The 8464-nt window shown below is 59.0% G+C and overlaps 1 pseudogene; it reads left to right on the top strand.

Moving 5' to 3' along the window:
- Positions 1-5183: 5183 nt before the first annotated feature.
- Positions 5184-5329, top strand: LOC138659997 (5.8S ribosomal RNA; annotated as a pseudogene).
- The last annotated feature ends 3135 nt before the right edge of the window (positions 5330-8464 follow it).

An 8464-nucleotide genomic window follows, 5' to 3' on the forward strand; every position in this document is an offset into this window, starting at 1 on the left:
CGCTGGCTGAGTGGACTCCGTAGGGGGGCTTAATAGTCGGCCCTGTGGAAGTCGGTGGAGGGCTTAATAGTCGGCCCTGTGAAAGTCGGTGGAGGGCTTAATAGTCAGCCTGTGGAGGTTGTCTGAGGGCTTAATAGTCACCCCGAGTACGACAGAGAGACTCTCCAAGGTGGGGGCACAGTGTGCGTTCCATGGGCGGAAAGTTGAATTTTGAGCGAAAAACCGTATTTTCGCACTGTGAAAAATGTCAGACTTCCAAGCAGGGGGAAACAGCAGGAGGCGTACCGAGGAGGCTTCCAGGAGCCTGGGGAAGATTTTCCAAAAGTGTCCTTGACACTTTGAAATATTTTGAGAAATTTCCGATTTTGTGAAAAATGACCCCTTTCCCCTACTTCCACCCTAAAGGGGCGTCAATATGTTGTAAAGCACCCCGAGACAGAGACCTAAGCGTGGGCAAAGTTTGGGTCTGATGGGTGGAACACTGAAAAAAACGCGATTTTCCACTTAGAACAAACATAGAACTTTCAGACTTCCAGGCGGGGGGAAAGCTCTGAAGCTGTACCGAGGACACTTCCATGGCCCCCGGATCGATTTTCAAGAACGAGTCCTTGGGACTTTGAAATTTTTCGGCGAGGCGTTTTTGGCTTCCGGGAGCCGCAGAACGTTGGGAAATTCGTTCCGCTCGCCGGTTTCAGTTGTTTCGGGCTAGTCCAGGCCCCAGCTACGCCGCCTGGCCGCCAAATTTCGCAAAATCGAAAAAAAAAATAGAACCGGAATGAGGAATTTCTGGCCGCCGGATCCGCCGCACAGCTCCAGGAAGTCGGACACTTTTCGGCTTCGCTCCCTTAAAGTGGGGGTTGGTGTTTCGCCATGCAAATACCCACTTTTGCACACCAGCTGCAGGATATAGGAGAGAGGGGTACCTCTCGGGCCCGACTGATTTCCGATGTTTTCGTGGTTCCTCGAGTCGGGTAGGCGGTTTGGCGAGTACCCCCCTGTTTGCATGGAAGTCCGCCCTCGCGTCGACACCAGGCTTCCGCGGCTCCAGGGGGACTCTTGCCGGTCGTCTGCCCCAAGTCAGAGATGCGTTTCCCGGGTCGCCTGAGCCTGAACGGACCCTCCCCAAGCGTGTTCTGGTTCTCCGAGGGTGACGGATGTCAGAAGGGAGGCAGATCTGGAGTCTTCGTCCCGAGGAGGGCTCCAGGAGGGCGGATTGCACCCCCTGACTCGGTCCCCTCAGAGCAGGCTTGGCGTTTCTCTGCGTTGGATGTCTCCCGCTTCCACGCCACCGGGGAGACCTATGAGAGAATCGCACCGTGACCCGGATTCCGTCTCGAGGGCGCCCGTAGCGTGTTGGAGAGGTACCTCCAGGACTATCGGGCACGTTTCTTCCCCGTCTCCCCGAGGGGAAGGATGGCAGCGGGTGGGGTTTCTCACCCATGCCCCCCACCGGCTCTTCCTCCGATCGATTTGGCTCAGCGCTCCCGGGTGGGGAGGTGGTGCCGCTCGCTCGGCCCGGGCTTTGGAGCCCGCGTCGGTCTAAGGGGGGCGGTCTCCTTCCTCTTTTACCCCCCCGGGATTCAGGCACTCGTCCTTGGGCGTGCACGCCGGCAGTCGCCTCCCGTTTGCAGGACTGTGGCTGCCGTGCAGAGGTGGAGTTTGACCCGAACTGTGGTACGGCAGGGGTCCGACGACCCGCGCGGGCGAACGGCGGGGCGCCCACCCACCTCGGCGTGGGGGCCCGCCGTCCGAATCGCTCCCTGCGCGGGGTAGCACAACGATCTTCTCCGAGGGCGGCCCTTTGACTTCCAGATGCGCAGCTCGCCCGCGGAGGCCCGCGCCGACCCCCACCCAGCGTCCGATGGGCGGCCTCCGCGGTGGGCATCGGCGAGAGCGGCGGCGGTGGGTGGCGCTTCCACACCACCGCCGAGCTCCGCGTTCTCCAGTCTTTTCCCGAGCCCCTACAATAGTGGGGGGACGACAGACGCGTGGGGAGGCAGGCGGAGTGGGTTCTCACCGCGTGGTGTGCCCGGCCGAACGCCGTCGCCTTCCCCGCTCGTCCGACGTCCTCCGAGGCGGCTTGGCAGGGAGCGTGAGAGGGAGAGAGCGAGAGAGAGAGAGAGAGAGACCAAGCGGACGCCCCAGAGCGAGAAGGGAGGATGGAAAAGGGAGAGACGAATAGTCCACGAGTGGGAAAAAAGAGTTTTGGCGAAGGGGAGTACCCGGCGAACTGCCGCCCCGGGCTTCTTCTGTTCTCAACAGCGGAGGCACGGCTTTGGGGGGGAGACGCCGCTCGGTTGGGGCTCCTTTGAGGTTACGGGCAAGAGCCCGGGACGAGGGACTACGCCAGAGGGTGACGCCGACACGGCCAGGCCAACTGCACCCCCCGCGCGACCTCCGCGTCGCTGGCGGGCTCTGCGCCTGAGCCGCGGTGGACCCCGACGGCCAGCCCCCCTGTCCCACTCCTCGCGCCCGTCCGCCGGTGGGTCGAGGACCCCCCGCGGCGGAGGCAGGTCTAAGCCAGACGGAGGCCCCGCATAGGCCCCCCACCGCCCTGGCCCCTCTCCCCAGCAGCGACTCTGTGTGTCGCCCTGGGAGCGGTGGGTCACGAGGCAGGGCGGCCGTGGCGTCCTCCGAAGGCCAGTCACCTACGGCCCTCCCCGTGCAAGGGGTGGTTTTTACAATGGATGCCCTCCGATCGGGAGGCCGGGTCTAAGCCAGACGGCGGCGCCGCATAGGCCCCCCACCGCCCTGGCCCCTCTCCCCAGCAGCGACTCTGTGTGTCGCCCCGGGAGCGGTGGGTCACGAGGCAGGGGAGCCGTGGCGTCCTCCGGAGGCCAGTCACCTCGCCCTCTCCGTGCAAGGTGGATTTTTTTCCAGACACCCTCCGCATCGGCCGCCTCGCACCGTACAGCGTGCACGATCTCCCCAGTGGCACTGCACTCGCCGTTCAGGCTCCTTTTTTTTCTCCGCAAGGTGACTCCCCGGGCTTCTTCTGTTCTCAACAGCGGAGGCATGGCTTTGGGGGGAGACGCCGCTCCGTTGGCTTCCTTTGAGGTTACGGGCAAGAGCCCGGGACGAGGGACTACACCGGAGGGCGACGCCGACACGGCCAGGCCAACTGCGCCCCACGCGACCTCCGCGTCGCTGGTGGGCTCTGCGCCGGAGCCGCGGTGGACCCCAATGGCCAGCCCCCCTCTCCCACTCCTCGCGCCCGTCCGCCGGTGGGTCTGCGACCCCCCACGGCGGAGGCAGGTCTAAGCCAGACGGAGGTGCCGCATAGGCCCCCCACCGCCCTGGCCCCTCTCCCCAGCAGCGACTCTGTGTGTCGCCCCGGGAGCGGTGGGTCACAAGGCAGGGCGGCCGTGGTGTCCTCCGAAGGCCAGTCACCTACGGCCCTCCCCGCGCAAGGGGTGGTTTTTTACAACGGATGCCCTCCGATCGGGAGGCCGGGTCTAAGCCAGACGGCGGCGCCGCATAGGCCCCCCACCGCCCTGGCCCCTCTCCCCAGCAGCGACTCTGTGTGTCGCCCCGGGAGCGGTGGGTCACGAGGCAGGGGAGCCGTGGCGTCCTCCGGAGGCCAGTCACCTCGCCCTCTTCGTGCAAGGTGGTTTTTTTTCCAGACACCCTCCGCATGGGCCGCCTCACACCGTACAGCGTGCACGATCTCCCCAGTGGCACTGCACTCGCCGTTCAGGCTCCTTTTTTTTTTCTCCGCAAGGTGACTCCCCGGGCTTCTTCTGTTCTCAACAGCGGATGCATGGCTTTGGGGGGAGACGCCGCTCGGTTGGCTTCCTTTGAGGTTACGGGCAAGAGCCCGGGACGAGGGACTACGCCGGAGGGCGACGCCGACACGGCCAGGCCAACTGCGCCCCACGCGACCTCCGCGTCGCTGGTGGGCTCTGCGCCGGAGCCGCGGTGGACCCCGACGGCCAGCCCCCCTCTCCCACTCCTCGCGCCCGTCCGCCGGAGGGTCTGCGACCCCCCGCGGTGGTGTCCTCCAAAGGCCAGTCACCTACGGCCCTCCCCACTCAAGGGGTGGTTTTTTACAACGGATGCCCTCCGATCGGGAGGCCGGGTCTAAGCCAGACGGCGGCGCCGCATAGGCCCCCCACCGCCCTGGCCCCTCTCCCCCGGGAGCGGTGGGTCACGAGGCAGGGGAGCCGTGGCGTCCTCCAGAGGCCAGTCACCTCGCCCTCTCCGTGCAAGGTGGGTTTTTTCCAGACACCCTCCGCATCGGCCGCCTCACACTGTACAGCATGCACGATCTCCCCAGTGGCACTGCACTTGCTGTTCAGGCTCCCTTCTTCCTCCGCAAGGTGGTGCCCGGGGATGCCCGCCTGCTGGCACGGACGACAACGGGGATTTCCCCTTCCTTCGGGCGCTCTTCCTGCTGCGGGGCTTCCTTTCCGGCTTCTCTCCCTCAATTGATTAAGTCCCTGCCCTTTGTACACACTGCCCGTCGCTACTACCGATTGGATGGTTTAGTGAGATCCTTGGATTGGCCCCGCCGGGGTCGGCCAAGACCCATGGTGGAGAGCCGAGAAGATGCTCGAACTTGACTATCTAGAGACAGTAAAAGTCGTAACAAGGTTTCCCTAGATGAACCTGCGGAAGGATCATTAATGGGCGAGTGAAAAATACCGATTAGGCGCAGAGCAGGAAGCCGAGGCCAGCCGCCCGCCAAATCCCCGAAGGGTACCGAACGTGATGGGGGCGGTGGTGGGTCTCTTTCCGCTTCTCCAGGGCGCTCCGCAGGGTGGGGACGGCGAGGGCACGTGAGGACAGTGGGCGGGCGACGTCGGGAGGGTGCGGGGAGCCCCTCTCGCTCCATCGCCCAGGAAGAAGACGCCCGGCCTTGCACCGACGATTGTTGCCCTGCCGCTGCCTGCCGAGGAAAAATAAGAAGCCCCCCGCGCACGCTAAAGGCCGTCCCGGGTACCATTCTCCCCGTGTGCTCACACACCCCTCCCCGGGGTATGCGGGTCCGGGCGGTAGGTTGAGAAGCCTTGAGCCCTCCTTCGTTCTCCTCCCCGGTGGAGGGAGGGACGGGGAGGCCGAGCGCCCGGGCAACGGGGCCGAGATTTGAAAACAACCCTCCGAAGCATCCCAGTCTTTTGCGGCCGGCTGACATGAGAGTGAAAAGGGGGGGCGCCTCCGAGCGTCCCCAAACCAGAAAGCACGACTCTTAACGGTGGATCACTCGGCTCGCGTGTCGATGAAGAACGCAGCTAGCTGCGAGAATTAGTGTGAATTGCAGGACACATTGATCATCGACACTTTGAACGCACCTTGCGGTGCTCCCGGGGCTACGCCTGTCTGAGGGTCGCCCCTCCGTCTATCGCCTCCGTGGCGCAGCTGGGGTCCCCTCGCAAGGGTGACAATGAGGGAGGCCCGAGGCTCTGTGCCCCGATGGTCTCTCCTCCTTTATCCCTTACGTCCCCCCAAGGCCAGACTCACCCGCCCTGGGCCCACCTGATGGGGTTTACCATCCGTCACTCCCCCCGTTGCGATGCAAAACCCTGTGGCGCAATGAAGGTGAAGGCCGGGGTGCCCCGGCCGAGGTGGCATCCCGCCGCACGCTCCGAGGGGTTGACATGGCGGGCGCACCACCGGCCCGCCTTGCCCGCTCTGTCGGGGAGGTGGAGCACGAGCGCGCGCGATAGGACCCGAAAGATGGTGAACTATGCCCGGGCAGGACGAAGCCAGAGGAAACTCTGGTGGAGGTCCGCAGCGGCCCTGACGTGCAAATCGGTCGTCTGACCTGGGTATAGGGGCGAAAGACTCACGGAGACAACGGGCAGACGTACAGGGGCCTGATCAACACCTGGACCGTACGGGCTGCTGTGCCTGCCGCAGGCGAGAAGCGAGAACCCCTTCGGGGCACGGAGACCACAACCGGACGTATGGGGGTCTGATCCACCCCTGGGCCGTACGGTCTGCAGGCTGCCGTGCCTTGTGCAGGCGAGAAGCGGGAACCCCTTTGGGGCACGGAGACCACAACCGGACATACGGGGGTCTGATCCACCCCTGGACCGTACGGTCTGCTGGCTGCCGTGCCTGGTGCAGGCGAGAAGCGGGAACCCCTTCGGGGCACGGAGACCACGACCGGACGTACCGGGGTCTGATCAACCCCTGGACCGTACGGGCTGCTGGCTGCCGTGCCTTCCTCAAATTGCTTGACTTAACAAAAGTGAATTTTTTTGTGACAACAGTGACGACCGTGACAGAGCACTGGAGGTGTACCCCAAGACAGTGACCTAAGTGTGGGTGAAGTCTGTGGTTCATGGGCGGAAAGTTGAATTTTGGGTGAAAAACCATACTTTCACACTTTGAAAATTTCAGACAAGTGTCAGACTTCCAGGCGGGGAAACCGCTGGAGGTGTACCGAGGATACTTCCAGAAGCCTGGGGAAGCTTTTCTGGAAGAGTCCTTGACACTTAGAAAATTTTGGGCAATTTTCTGAGAAAAAAAAAAAACATCACATTTCCCCTTACCCCCACCCAAGAGGGGCTTCAATATGTTGCGGAGTACCCCGAGAGGGTCCCCAAAGCGGGAGAAAAGTGAGGCAAGTCAAAGAGGCAAAGATGAATGTACATTTGAATAATTTTATTAATGGAATATAACAATTGACAGATTCACATGGGCTTTGTTCTCCTGATTGGGATGAGCCGAATATTCTTGAGTCTATACCCCTCAGTAGACTCGGATGACTCGGTATCACTTTCCGTGAGGTCTACCACCTCGTTATCCAATTCACTGGTCGATGCCATTACTGGTGACATAATTTTGGCGTCCTCACGATTTCCTGCGTTAAACACTAGCTCTTGGGCACGGCACATACAGTGGGGCAAAAAAGTATTTAGTCAGTCAGCAATAGTGCAAGTTCCACCACTTAAAAAGATGAGATGCGTCTGTAATTTACATCATAGGTAGACTTCAACTATGGGAGACAAACTGAGAAAAAAAAATCCAGAAAATCACATTGTCTGTTTTTTTTATCATTTTTTTTGCATATTATGGTGGAAAATAAGTATTTGGTCAGAAACAAACAATCAAGATTTCTGGCTCTCACAGACCTGTAACTTCTTCTTTAAGAGTCTCCTCTTTCCTCCACTCATTACCTGTAGTAATGGCACCTGTTTAAACTTGTTATCAGCATTAAAAGACACCTGTGCACACCCTCAAACAGTCTGACTCCAAACTCCACTATGGTGAAGACCAAAGAGCTGTCAAAGGACACCAGAAACAAAATTGTAGCCCTGCACCAGGCTGGGAAGACTGAATCTGCAATAGCCAACCAGCTTGGAGTGAAGAAATCAACAGTGGGAGCAATAATTAGAAAATGGAAGACATACAAGACCACTGATAATCTCCCTCGATCTGGGGCTCCACACAAAATCCCACCCCGTGGGGTCAGAATGATCACAAGAACGGTGAGCAAAAATCCCAGAACCACGTGGGGGGACCTAGTGAATGAACTGCAGAGAGCTGGGACCAATGTAACAAGGACTCAGATCCTGCAGTGCCAGACGTGTACCACTGCTTAAGCCAGTACATGTCCGGACCCGTCTGAAGTTTGCTAGAGAGCATTTGGATGATCCAGAGGAGTTTTGGGAGACTGTCCTATGGTCTGATGAAACCAAACTGGAACTGTTTGGTAGAAACACAACTTGTTGTGTTTGGAGGAAAAAGAATACTGAGTTGCATCCATCAAACACCATATCTACTGTAAAGCATGGTGGTGGAAACATCATGCTTTGGGGCTGTTTCTCTGCAAAAGGGGCCAGGACGACTGATCCGGGTACATGAAAGAATGAATGGGGCCATGTATCGTGAGATTTTGAGTGCAAACCTCCTTCCATCAGCAAGGGCATTGAAGATGAAACGTGGCTGGGTCTTTGAACATGACAATGATCCAAAGCACACCGCCAGGGCAACGAAGGAGTGGCTTCGTAAGAAGCATTTCAAGGTCCTGGAGTGGCCTAGCCAGTCTCCAGATCTCAACCCTATAGAAAACCTTTGGAGGGAGTTGAAAGTCCGTGTTGCCAAGCGAAAAGCCAAAAACATCACTGCTCTAGAGGAGATCTGCATGGAGGAATGGGCCAACATACCAACAACAGTGTGTGGCAACCTTGTGAAGACTTACAGAAAACGTTTGACCTCTGTCATTGCCAACAAAGGATATATTACAAAGTATTGAGATGAAATTTTGTTTCTGACCAAATACTTATTTTCCACCATAATATGCAAATAAAATGTTAAAAAAACAGACAATGTGATTTTCTGGATTTTTTTTTCTCAGTTTGTCTCCCATAGTTGAGGTCTACCTATGATGTAAATTACAGACGCCTCTCATCTTTTTAAGTGGTGGAACTTGCACTATTGCTGACTGACTAAATACTTTTTTGCCCCACTGTATCTGTCAGGGTCTTCTCCCGGTAAACTCTCTCGGCCACATCGT

This window comes from Ranitomeya imitator, chromosome 1 (genome assembly GCF_032444005.1).
Source record: "Ranitomeya imitator isolate aRanImi1 chromosome 1, aRanImi1.pri, whole genome shotgun sequence".
NCBI classification, from domain to species: Eukaryota; Metazoa; Chordata; class Amphibia; order Anura; family Dendrobatidae; genus Ranitomeya; species Ranitomeya imitator.